The sequence below is a fragment of the Myotis daubentonii genome, chromosome 10, assembly GCF_963259705.1.
Source record: "Myotis daubentonii chromosome 10, mMyoDau2.1, whole genome shotgun sequence".
NCBI classification, from domain to species: domain Eukaryota; kingdom Metazoa; phylum Chordata; class Mammalia; order Chiroptera; family Vespertilionidae; genus Myotis; species Myotis daubentonii.
Genome location: NC_081849.1, coordinates 39,302,693 through 39,314,774, shown reverse-complemented (window position 1 = coordinate 39,314,774; position 12,082 = coordinate 39,302,693). Strand labels below are relative to the sequence as shown.

General features: G+C 38.6%; 1 pseudogene; it reads left to right on the top strand.

Annotated features, from left to right (window-relative positions):
• Nucleotides 1-7,608: 7,608 nt before the first annotated feature.
• On the top strand, nt 7,609-8,175 carry LOC132242887 (peptidyl-prolyl cis-trans isomerase A-like; annotated as a pseudogene).
• The last annotated feature ends 3,907 nt before the right edge of the window (nt 8,176-12,082 follow it).

Below are 12,082 nucleotides of genomic sequence, written 5' to 3'. Positions count from 1 at the left end.
AATCAGGGAGGTGAAGCTATTCCTATCAATGCATTAATTATTATACACTATTCTGTCATATAGATGGCAAAACAGTTTTGGAAAATGCATAGAATATGAAAGTAGTTACAGTTTATGTTATGGTGTCAAGGTGTGAGAGTACTCTAAGAGTGAAGGGCAGAGGGTCTTGTCATGGGAATTTAAAATCCAATGAGGTACATACAAGTCCTGTTGTATTCCCCAAATATTTTTATCACATTATATTTTGGGGGAACAACACTGATAGGAAAATGGAGTTAGTTTTGGTTAACCTCTGTTTCCCCTACAAATTCTATTCAATTCTACTTGGGGAGCACCTACAACAGTAGAGTAAAGTAGTGCTTCCTTTGTCCTGTTCTGTAAATTCATCATCTTATGTGATACTGCTTATTTAATTATACATAAATTACTCAAGTCTCTCCAAAATAAGAAATGCATTTTTATAAAGTTTTTAAAGAGCCATGTGCTCTATGTTGAATATACTCTAGTTAATTAATCCTCCTCCCCATGAAGTACAGAGTCCAATCAATATTTTTATTCTAAAAACATCTCATCATGCATACACTAAAGTGATTGTCCAGATATTTCTTCTGCTGAAAATCTTCTCCATCCTCCCTCCCCTTCCCCCATGGTCTATTAGGCAATGTCTAGACAAGTGGGTTATTTTGTTCAGTTAACACTGGATATTTGGAATGCAAAATAATAATCTTCACAGGATAAAAGAAAGTTTAGTATCTAAGGGAAAATCTCCAGTGAAGCTAAGCTAATCCTATTTGATAGCTAGTTTGTAACATTAACTTCCTGAACTTGATGTTGCTTCTCTTTATATAAATGTGTTCTACCTGTGTATGTTTTAGTTATCTTCACATAGCCAAAGGCTGTATTTAATAGCTAGTCATCAAGCAGAATCATAAATCTTTCTTTAGTGTGTGTGTGCCTATGTGCATCTGAATGTCAGCAGTGGGGTTAGAGGAAAGAGAACAGAGCAGGCTTGTGTGGCAGGAAACAGACTAGTATAAATATGCATTGCTGGGTGGTTAACATAGTTTACAAAAATGAGAACAAAATAACTGTGACATTTGCCTCTAAGGTCTGCGAAATCAAAGAGTTCTGGGGTGATCACACTCAAAAGTTATATTTCCTTTTCTTTATAAGACTTAAAAAGACTGTTTTAATAACTGAAAAATACATCATTAGACTCATTATTTTCAAGTGCAGTATCTTTTAAATGGGCCTTTCTGACTACAGACTATCACACTTTAAGTCCATTCTTACCATTGTTCTCTGAGTTTTATGTTATATTTCTTATGGCTACACACACATACACACACGCCTGATGAAAATCATCTACTCTAAGACAAATGTGTCATCCTCCAGGAATCTTTCTCCTGCACCCCACTAGAATTAATGGTTTGACCACTACAATTGAACACATCATACCTGCATTATGTTTAGTAATGTAGGTGTCTTTTTAAAGAGACTGTTAGCTACTTAAGAGCAAAGAGTATGTGTTATTGATGGTGATTTATCAACCCTTTCATTCTTTATCCTCCATTTGTGTAAATAAAGTTCACTGCAATGGTTAAAGAACATTTAAAGTAATTTATCTCATTTACAACAATTTCAACTTTGTATATGTCCATTGCAACACATATATTCGGTTATCTCCAATATAGTACTTTGTCATCAAGTACATCTCTATGAATTTTACCTAACCAGCTTTTTACAGAAATACATTTTAACTGTTTATGTTGTTGAAAGAAAATACAGAATGAGCCCTGGCTGATGTGTCTCAATGGTTGGAGCATTGTCCCATACACCAAAAGGTTGTGGGTTCTATTCCTGGTGAGGCCACATACTTAGGTTTCAGGTTCCATCCCTGAGGCAACCAATTGATGTTTCTGACATTGATGTTTCCTTCTCTCTCTCTCTCTCTCTCTCTCTCTCTCTCTCTCTCTCTCTCTCTCTCTCTCTCCCCCCCCCCTCCTCCCATTCCCTAAATATCAGTAAAACATGTCCTTGCCTGAGGGTTAAAATAATAATAACAATGAAATGAGAATGCTTGGCAATATTCACATTTAGGGACATAGTTTTTAAACCCTAGATTCTATGAAAGAGCAGTCCTTTCTTTATGGAAAAGAGAGTTTGAGGATGAATAGCTAGTATGACCTTTGACTCTTCCTTCACTATCACATTGGCAAAGTCATTTGTTGCCATTATAGAAGTTGCACCTGAAAAGCATTGAGCACTTGAGAAAAGTGTGAATCATGTTGTTGCGGTTTTTTGTTCACTTTTATTGCTTCTCCTCATTCTCGTGCAACTCTAGATTCCCTTCTAGATGGAAAAAACAATATTTTATTCTTTTTGTACCCTCATTCACAACACCTAGGAAGTCTGTTACACAGAGTAAATGCTCAATCCATGTTGTCACATGGTATTATTCTAAATCCCTCCTAATCTTCTTCTCTATCTTTTCTTTTTGGTTTGACTCTTTTATCTTCCAAAAGAAATGACCTTTCCAGATCTAAACTGTAGGGACCTGTGGCCACACTTGCATATTTGGCATATGCACTCCCAAATTCTTTGCAGCATTATTTACAATGACCAAGACATGAAAACAACCTAAAACTCAGAGGTCAATGTTTCATGTTATCCTTTTTTTCTTATTTGAATGTCAAATATCCACCATATAGTTATTAGGTACAGACCACTAAACCATTAATTGTTTTACTAAAGATTTCATAAATGATATTCTGGAAATTTTTTTGTAAAATGTCAATTTTTATAAATTTATCTAATTTTTTTTACCAGTCATCTGGGATTGCAAAATGTTTTCTTTGCAATGGCCAATTATATTTAAACACAACTAGGATAGCCACCCATATTTTTTTTCAGCAATTAAATACATCATGGTGGAAATTTTTAATATTTACTTGTTTTTCTTCTAATTCTAATGTCTTTGCAAAATAACTCCTATAAAAAGGAACCAGCAGGTCATTTCTAGAGTATTCCAAGGGAAAAATATGTCCCATTCAGCAATTCCTTATTATGTGACATTTAAATGAAAAACATTGACATTGTAACAATATTATGTTAATATTTTAATACCCTCAAATGAGATAATTATATTTTAAAAAACTAAAATTGCTAGTTATTATACAAATGACCTAAATACAGTTAGTATTTTAAAAATCTATACATATTTTGAAATATGATTTGGGATAAATATGTATACTCTAAGGAGAAACTTACCTTCTCTTTTACCTCTGAATAAATGCAATGGCCCAATGCTTTCCCGTGGGATTTAAAATGAGGAAAGCACATAGATATAGCCCTGACAATCTCATTTTCTTATATAGTAACAAAAAAACTGTACTGTCCAAATTGATAATAGTGCCTAGGAAAGAAGGTTAATTATGTCACCAGTTAGTGGTGATGGTTATCTGAGTATAGAGATTTTTCCACCTTATATGCGGTTTGAGCCATGTGCATGACCATCTCCTTCAATGGGATCACTTCCCCGAATAAATTTGATTCCCATTTAAATAAATTGAAGTGAGTAGAACTACAGTAGCTGTCCTCGATATCAAACCACCCCTTCAAAATATTCCCAAGTGATGCAAATGTAATTTTGTTAAACACTACTTAAGTAATAACTCAACCTACATATTGATTTGCCTAGACTCTTGGGTATTCACACAATGCAAATTTTTGGTCATGTTTATAAACCTTGTATCAATAAATTCCTGGAGAAGAGTCAAGAGCCATGTATTATATGGTAAACAAAATGAGGTCACTGCTTGTTATCTGTAAGACTGGGAGATAGATGCAAAATCAGGAGCTGTTGTTATGAACATCCTACATAGAATTCGGAAGGTTGAGCATCTGGTGTTTAGGTCTCTTAGTAAACATATTCCAGGCTTTTATTAGCTTGAATCACTTCCCCAGGTTTATTAAGTTGTTTTTTCTGCACTTGCTCTTCTGTAAAACAAAACAGGAAACTATGAAATAATCTTCAAAAAATGACTCAGTGAAACGTAAGTTGTGTTAGTATACTCTAAATATACATGTACATACAATTTGGAGCTTGATAATATTTACACCGTGGCTCCAGAATGTCTTTGACCGGCAAGTTCAGGGTTGGAAAGTGCGGGACTCTCACTGGACTAGGAAATGCACCACATTTTATGATGTTTTAGGGGTGCTTTAGGGGAGAAGGCTGCAGCAAATTCTGGGAGAGCTAAAGCATGTTCCCATTCAAAAGTAAATAAAGTGGCTAAGGAACAAACTTAAAAAACGAAAACAAAAGGCACTCAGCCCGGGCCAGGGGCGGGGCTGCGGGGCTCAGGCAGGAGCGAGGCCTCCGCTCAGGGCCAGGAGCAGGTCCCACTCGGTTCACGGGCATCCACAGGCCTCGGGTGGACCAACAGCTCTGCAGTGGGAGCCCCAAGGAGCCTGCAAGTGTAACTGCCAACCCCTCCCTTTGATGGGAGTCCATACAGCACCCAGCCCAGAACCCAGACTCTGATGCTTAGGACCGAAGTAAGGAAGCAGGAGATTCAATCCAATGATAAGCTGAACAGGAGGACCCTGACGATGATGAAGAGGAGAGGAAGCACAAAGAGAGGGGCGACCACAGGCACCATGAGCATCACCACCACCACCACCACCTTGGGTTTCTCCAACACCGAGGAGGGGCGGCCCCTCAACCAGCTCATGTTGCAAGTGGCTGGAATGGGCACTGCCCACCACGTCAGCGCCCTGGCGTCCATCACCCGAGCTGACATTGGGCAGCGCTTTGCTGAGGCCAGACTCGCGGTCTTCATGGAGCTGCCCACGCTGCAGGGCAAGCAGTAGATTTTGGAGCAGCAGCTGACGGGGCTGAGACTGACTCGGGCCAGCAGCGTGAACTGGCAGCATCTGTCAGAGCTGACGCCCAGGTTCCGGGGTGCCCACACCTCCGTTAGCTAGAAGGAGGCCACGCTGTGTGGGAGGGATGTGTCCACCTGCACGTTTATCTTCAGTCCAACGTAGAGCATCGCAGCTAGACTGCGGCAAAGAGCAAGCGCCTCTCCAAGGACGAGCTGCAGTAGCTGCATCTCTTGCACCCTGTCTGGCTGTGGTTGGCTGGTGCTGGGCACGGAGGCGTTGGTGCCGCCCTCCATCGCGCCGCGGATGCTCTGATGCTCGGATGCTCGGGAGACACCAGCGCCTCCTCACCGAGGAGCAGCAGCTTGAGCCAAGTGCATGACCGTCTCCTTCAACAGGGTCACTTCCCCGAGGAAGGATGGCCTGGGGAAGGCCACGCGCAGCGCCGTCTCATTGGTGAAGCAGTGGGCATGGCACGGAGCGCCAAGGGCCTCAGGGGTGTCGGTGCCCCTGCAGCCAGCACCCAGCTGATGGCGGACCACGGAGCAAAACTGCTGGTGGCCAAGGCCCACGGGCACCCGGAGAAGGTTTTCCAGGACCACCCGGACAGGCTGCAGGTGCCGGTGAACGCCCGGAGGGAGGAAGAAGTGGTAAACTCTGAGGACACTGGGAGCCTTGATGGGGAGCCACCTCACAAGTCTCATAATTGGAGCCGCACAGATAGAGAGAAGCAAGATGCCGGAGAGGAGCCTCCGCAGGAGCAGGAGCCTGAGAAGGAAGAGCAGGAGCCTGAGAAGGAAGAGCGTCTTGGCCAAGGCGTTGGACCTACTTGATTGTTCCCTGGAGGTACAGTGCTGCCTCTGGATCCGGTACCAGTAAGTGAACTTCTTACTTAACTGACCCCCAAGTTTCATTTCACTTCAGATGTGTACCTTCTTTTTTAGCCCTCACTCATCTCTGCTGAAGGACTTCTGAGGTCTATTTATTGACGTTCCTGTCCATGATTAATAAATAAATGTCTTTGCAGAGATAGAAGGAAGAAGAAAGAAAGAAAGAAAGAAAGAAAGAAAGAAAGAAAGAAAGAAAGAAAGAAAGGAAAGAAAGAAAGAAAGAAAGAAAGAAAGAAAGAAAGAAAGAAAGAAAGAAAGAAAGAAAGAAAGAAAGAAAGAAAGAAAGAAAGGAAGAAAAGGAAGAAAGAAAGAAAAGGAAGAAAGAAAGAGAAAAGAAACACAGGGCTTTAAAATTGCTGTTGGCTTCGTTCTTGTTACACGCTTCGATTTCTCACAGGTCTCTCCACAAAACGTTCTGAGGTGCCCTCTTCCTCCAGAGAGCAATGTTGATATTGGACTGAGTTCTTCAGAGCGTCATGTTTCCCCTTACATGGCAATCTTCCTGAACAGAAAACTCCCTCTGCCTAGAACACTAATTATAACCCATCACTCCATCTCCGCCACGTTTTACAAAGCGAATAGATTCATACTTAAGGTTCCAACTTAAACACCAGTATTTCTTATAAGCTTGCTAGGTTAGGTACCCCTCCTGTTGATATATACATGTGCTTCTTGTTACTTCTCACATTATACTGAAACAGCTTATACAGCTATCGAATGCCCCATTGGACTATGAGCTTCTGGAGAAGAGGCACTATGTATTTTAAACATTTTAATAATAGACTGAATCCAGTGAGGGTAGAGATAAGAAATGGCTCTTTCTTTTTTTTTCCCTTCTTCAAACTAGTATCTTAAAACATTTCTGATACTCCCCAGCTTTGGATGGAATCTTTTGCAATAAATTTCAGTTGAACAAGCCTCATTTTAGTAATGGACTCATTTTGATATTATAAAGTCCAGTCCAATTTAAGTTTAAACTTAAATCTCACATATAATGGAAACCTTCTCTCCAATTGCCAGTGCACAGTGCAGCTATGACCTTGCTTGGTCAGGGGACTGGTAGTGGGAAGGCAAACATGATCTCTTTTTTTCTTTCTTTCTTTCTTTCTTTCTTTCTTTCTTTCTTTCTTTCTTTCTTTCTTCTCTTTCACACCCTCTGCTCCTGGGTCTCATTTCATTCTCCAGTGTTTTGTTATTGTTTGTTTATTTTGTTTTGTTTTTTAATCTTCACCTGAGGATATGTTTTATGCCAGTGTGTGTTTCTCAGCATCTAGAAGGGGTTTCAGGAATCTGGAGAAGGGCTACATGTAAATGATTAAAGAGTGCAGAGCGCCCATTAACGCCAGGGGTCTTAACCCAGCATCTAGAAGGGTTTTCAGAAATCTGGAGAAGGGGCTGCTGTAAATGATTAAAGAGTCCAGAGACGAAATATAATTTTGGAAGGCATTTTGGGGAGCCAGAGAAGACTTAGCTAAAGAAACCAAGTTCTCCTTGTGTCTCTGGACCCCTTGCTTTTTATTAACACAAATTGTCCTAAAGCAAGGTAGATATACATATCAAAGGCAAAGTTTAGTGTACAGAATCCATTGTCAAATTGGGCGAACTGCCTATGGCTGTTCAGGTGTTTGGCCAGTAGGAGGAAATAACATATAGATTAAAATGCCCTCAGCTGTGGACAGCAAGCAATCATCTATGCAAATCTTTAAGTGTGGGGAAATGCCCTTAGCCATTTCCAGCAGGCATTCCTCAAGGTTCCATCAACCTTTTGATGAAACTTCTTGCATTTATGACATGCTGGAATTAGCTTCCAGCAATTGTTAAGAGAGAGAAACATCGGCTTTGCAGACGCCGCAGCCCCGAAGCCGCCCGAGACTAGCCATGGTGAACCCCACCGTGTACTTCGACATCGCCGCCGACGGTGAGCCCCTGGGCCGCGTCTCCTTCGAGCTGTTTGCAGACAAGGTTCCAAAGACGGCAGAAAACTTCCGTGCTCTGACCACCGGGGAGAAGGGATTTGGTTATAAAGGTTCCTGCTTTCACAGAATTATTCCGGGATTTATGTGCCAGGGTGGTGACTTCACACGCCACAATGGCACAGGCGGCAAGTCCATCTATAGGGAGAAATTTGAGGATGAGAACTTAGTCCTGAAACATACAGGTCCTGGCATCTTGTCCGTGGCAAATGCTGGACCGAACACAAATGGCTCCCAGTTTTTCATCTGCACTGCCAAGACTGAGTGGCTGGATGGCAAGCATGTGGTCTTTGGCAGGTGAAGGAAGGCATGGATATTGTGACAGCCATGGAGCGCTATGGGTCCAGGAATGGCAAGACCAGCAAGAAGGTCACCATTGCTGACTGTGGGCAACTCTAATAAATTTGACTTGTGTTTTATCTTAACCACCAGACCATTCCTTCTGTAGCTCAGGAGAGCACCCCTTCATCCTGATTTGCTTGGAATGTTCCATAATCTTTGTGCTCTTGCCAGTTTATTGGGTTCCATAATTTCCCTCCCCTTTCCCGGTCTAGCTGGATTACAGAGTTAAGTTTCTGATTATGAAATAAAAACTAAACAGTTGTCTGTCAAAAAAAAAAAAAGAGAGAGAGAAACATCGATCAGTTGCCTCCCTTATGTGCCCTTTCCAGGGATTGAACCTGTAACCTTTTGGTGTGCAGGATAGTGTTCCAACTGACTGACTCATCTGGCCAGGGCCTTTTCCAGTGTTTTATGAGAAAGGATAGGGAAACTTTTTTGTGTGATTGGTTTGTTATCATCTAAGCACACTGTGTCAGGCCCCAAAGGCTAATTCTTTCATCAGTCTTACTAAAGGCTTTTTCTATTTCTCTTGTGGATCCATGCATATTTTATGGTTCCATTCAGTTTCCCACCCCCTGGAAACACTTTATAGAGTTCCATTTTTGGAGTTCTTTTCCAAGCAGGATGTCTTGTTGTAGAGGAAGCTGTCAAGATGTTTGGGGCCTGGCCATTAGTGCAGCATTTTCACTAGGTTAATGTGTAACTCCTACATCCTGCCACATGTCACTTGTAGGGGTACAGGATACTTGCACTACATGTTTTTGTGGTTTTTTATTCCTTTTCCTCCATATGTATAAAGATGGTAAGTGACACAGATCAATTTCTTCATAAATATTCCCCAAATCATAGAGATGCATATTAGGCTCACATAAGACTTAATCTCAATATGCTCTCACCTAATAGCCTCAGAGATGGCCTAATGCCTTTCTACTATTTAGAAAGCATCCAATGGTGGCATGGGTAGCATAATACCCTTCTGGAGCTTTCCTCGTTTGTATTTAGGCGGCAGTTGGGAGAAGGAAAGTTAATAACACAGCACTCTGACTGACTACTCACTGAGTCACCCATTCAAGTTTCTAGTTTTCTCTTACATTGTGGACATGGGTGAATTGTGTTTGCTATTTTAGTAATCCAACTTGGATACAACTTGAAACTCCATTTATAATGTGGAGGTCTTATTTCCTATTGTTTTCAGTTGTGAGGCATCAATCAAATTACTAGGCATTTAAAGGCAGAGAGTCAACATCGCAAAATAGTTAAGATTATAGACACTCGTGCCACACCAAGTAGGGTCAAAGTCCAGCTTCACTATTTATTAGCCATGTGACCTTGGGCAAGTCACTCAAGTTTTCTGTACATTAGTTTGCTCATTAGAAACATAGAGATGACAGTAACAGTACTTTTCTTGAATAGGTAATAACACTATAAGAATTTCAAGGTTGTACATTAAGAAGTTTGAGCCAAATGTAATACGGTTTTTTGCAAGATAGGTAAATCCAAGAGGAAGTGTAAAAATATGAACAGGCAAACACATTCAGTTGGTTCATGAGTATTACAATGAACAGAAATTAACAAAAAAACTGATTTTCCATTAGCTTTCTCCAGAATTAGGCTATGACATTCTAAAGTTATATTTTCCATGAAGACTGGGTTGTATTCAATCCCGAAAAGTTGTTCAGTCTTAAAAAGTTGCCCATTCCTGAAATTTGTTCAGAGAGTCTATTGTTTATGCTGATTAGTAAAAGTTTATACATTCTGGTTGTTGAATATTTTTCATATTATCCCATTAGTATAGGCATGTACATCAGATAGTAAAATTTATTTTAATAAAGATGGGAAATGTTAATACAACCATCTGAAAAATAAGAAATATGTTTCTTTATTTTAAAATTCTATCTTGAAAAATTGCCAAAATTTGAATTTATGTCATGGAAATTCAACTATAATTTTTTAAAAGTCCTAGGTAGTTGGGCTTAACACTTATCTTATAATCATATACAAATATATACATTTCCTATTTCATTAGAGCCTTATGAGATAATGTTTTAGAAAGAAGTAAATTTTATATAAAAAAATCTATTTTAATTGCAATTCAAAATCAATTTAGTTATTAGAAAGTAATAAAATATACATTTTTCTTTTTATAGGGATATTAATCTAAATTACATGCAGATTAACTTATGAAATACAAACACAAATTGAGAATAATGATGTGTAGACTACATTTAATTGGTTTCCTCTTTAAAACACAATTAGCATTCCATAGATAACATGAGTAACACCACCCAAAGAAGTTGCTCTAACAAGCATTATTACATAGAACTGTGCGGCAGTCAGTTCACTGTGGAGTTGTCATTCAAAAACGTTCACATTTCTCTTTTAATTATATTTCATCTATTTTCAGGCCTGCTAAAATGGAATATTATTTTATCATAAGATAAAATTTATGTTAAAGCAACTGACATTTATATAAAGGTTTCTTAAAATCCTACATGGTTTTTTTCTTTGATATTCTTTTATAATATCATACAACTTTGAGAAAAAAACTGGGACACTCATGACAATTCTTATATGGAAAAGTAAATGCTCTAATTATAGGCCTAAAATTAAGTTTAACTATAAAGAAAGGATGTTTATTTATCAATCTATATCAGAAGTAAGTGTGTTTCCTTTAGTGATGAGTAGCTAAGGTAGACTGAATGGAACTAAGCAGCAGATATCTCTGTGAGGGGCATGACAAATAGACACCATCTAAAGAAGATGTCCATGTATTTTAAACCAGCCATGTAATTAAACAGCATCACCCCTTTCTAATATATGTAAATTTATACAGTTATAAAAGGAAGTATTATGTAAGTATGTGACCAACTTCTATCTGGAGTTATGCCCTGGCACCATTCAAATCTAGGAAACTACTCTTTACTGGTCCACTGAGTCTAACAATGGTATCAGGCTATTCCTGCCTTTTGGTACAGTGAAGTACTTTTTTTAGGTTATGTCATCAACATTTTTAAAAAGTTATTTTTATAAGTGTATTATTACACTTAAAAATATTTTAGAAAAGAAGCACAGATATTTATATTTTTATATTTAATATAATGTATTAATAAGATTAGAGGATATGACCATTTTTATATAACTGGAGAAAAGATAATATTATGCACCCATCCAAATATTCTGGTTTAAGTAACTAACATTAGTCTGACTGGTCTTAAATACAAATATCATCAAAAATTTAGTGTAAATTGTAAAAAGAATGTGAAATGGATAGCAATGTACCCTGGTGGGGAAGAATAAAGGATTTAGGCAAAGGGTTAAGAAAAAGAATGAACAAGACTTCTTTAGGGATACTTGTAATTAATTTAGAAATGTTTTACTCCATAAACTTCATGGTGCTAAAAAGCAATGCATCATTTTGTAAAGTTTGAAAACAAAATTGAGGACCAGCAAAATTATCAAGAGAAAAAATACCATTCTGTAATTGTCTAGACGGGAAATAGCAAACTCAAGAAGTGAAAGATCGGCCCTTCATCAAATGATAAATCTAGTGGGAGTTTACAAATTGCATCTTTAGGAGTTTGCAATTGTATAAGTGTTTAGGCAAAGAATTGCTGTCAAATGCTTTATTGATTGATCAAAATGTCTGCTTTAGAGTAAAAGGATAAAAAGTGAATATATTATCACTACTGAAAATGTTCGATTTATGTGCTTATAGCAGATAACTACACAAAATGTAGTGAAGTTTCTTAGAAATCGTGGAATTCAATAAACATTGTCACAGGTCATCCTTTGTAAAAAGTAAAAATAAAACTGTTATTTCATACTATCCCCTTCCAAAAAATAATAGTCATTTTCTGCTTTAAAATGAGCTTAATTATTTTATAATTGCTGAATGGGAAACATTCACACCTAGGAGACCTGGATTTCAGATATAGCACTTTAAGTATTACATGTTGCTCCTGGCAAGTCACTTAAACTCTCTGAGTCACT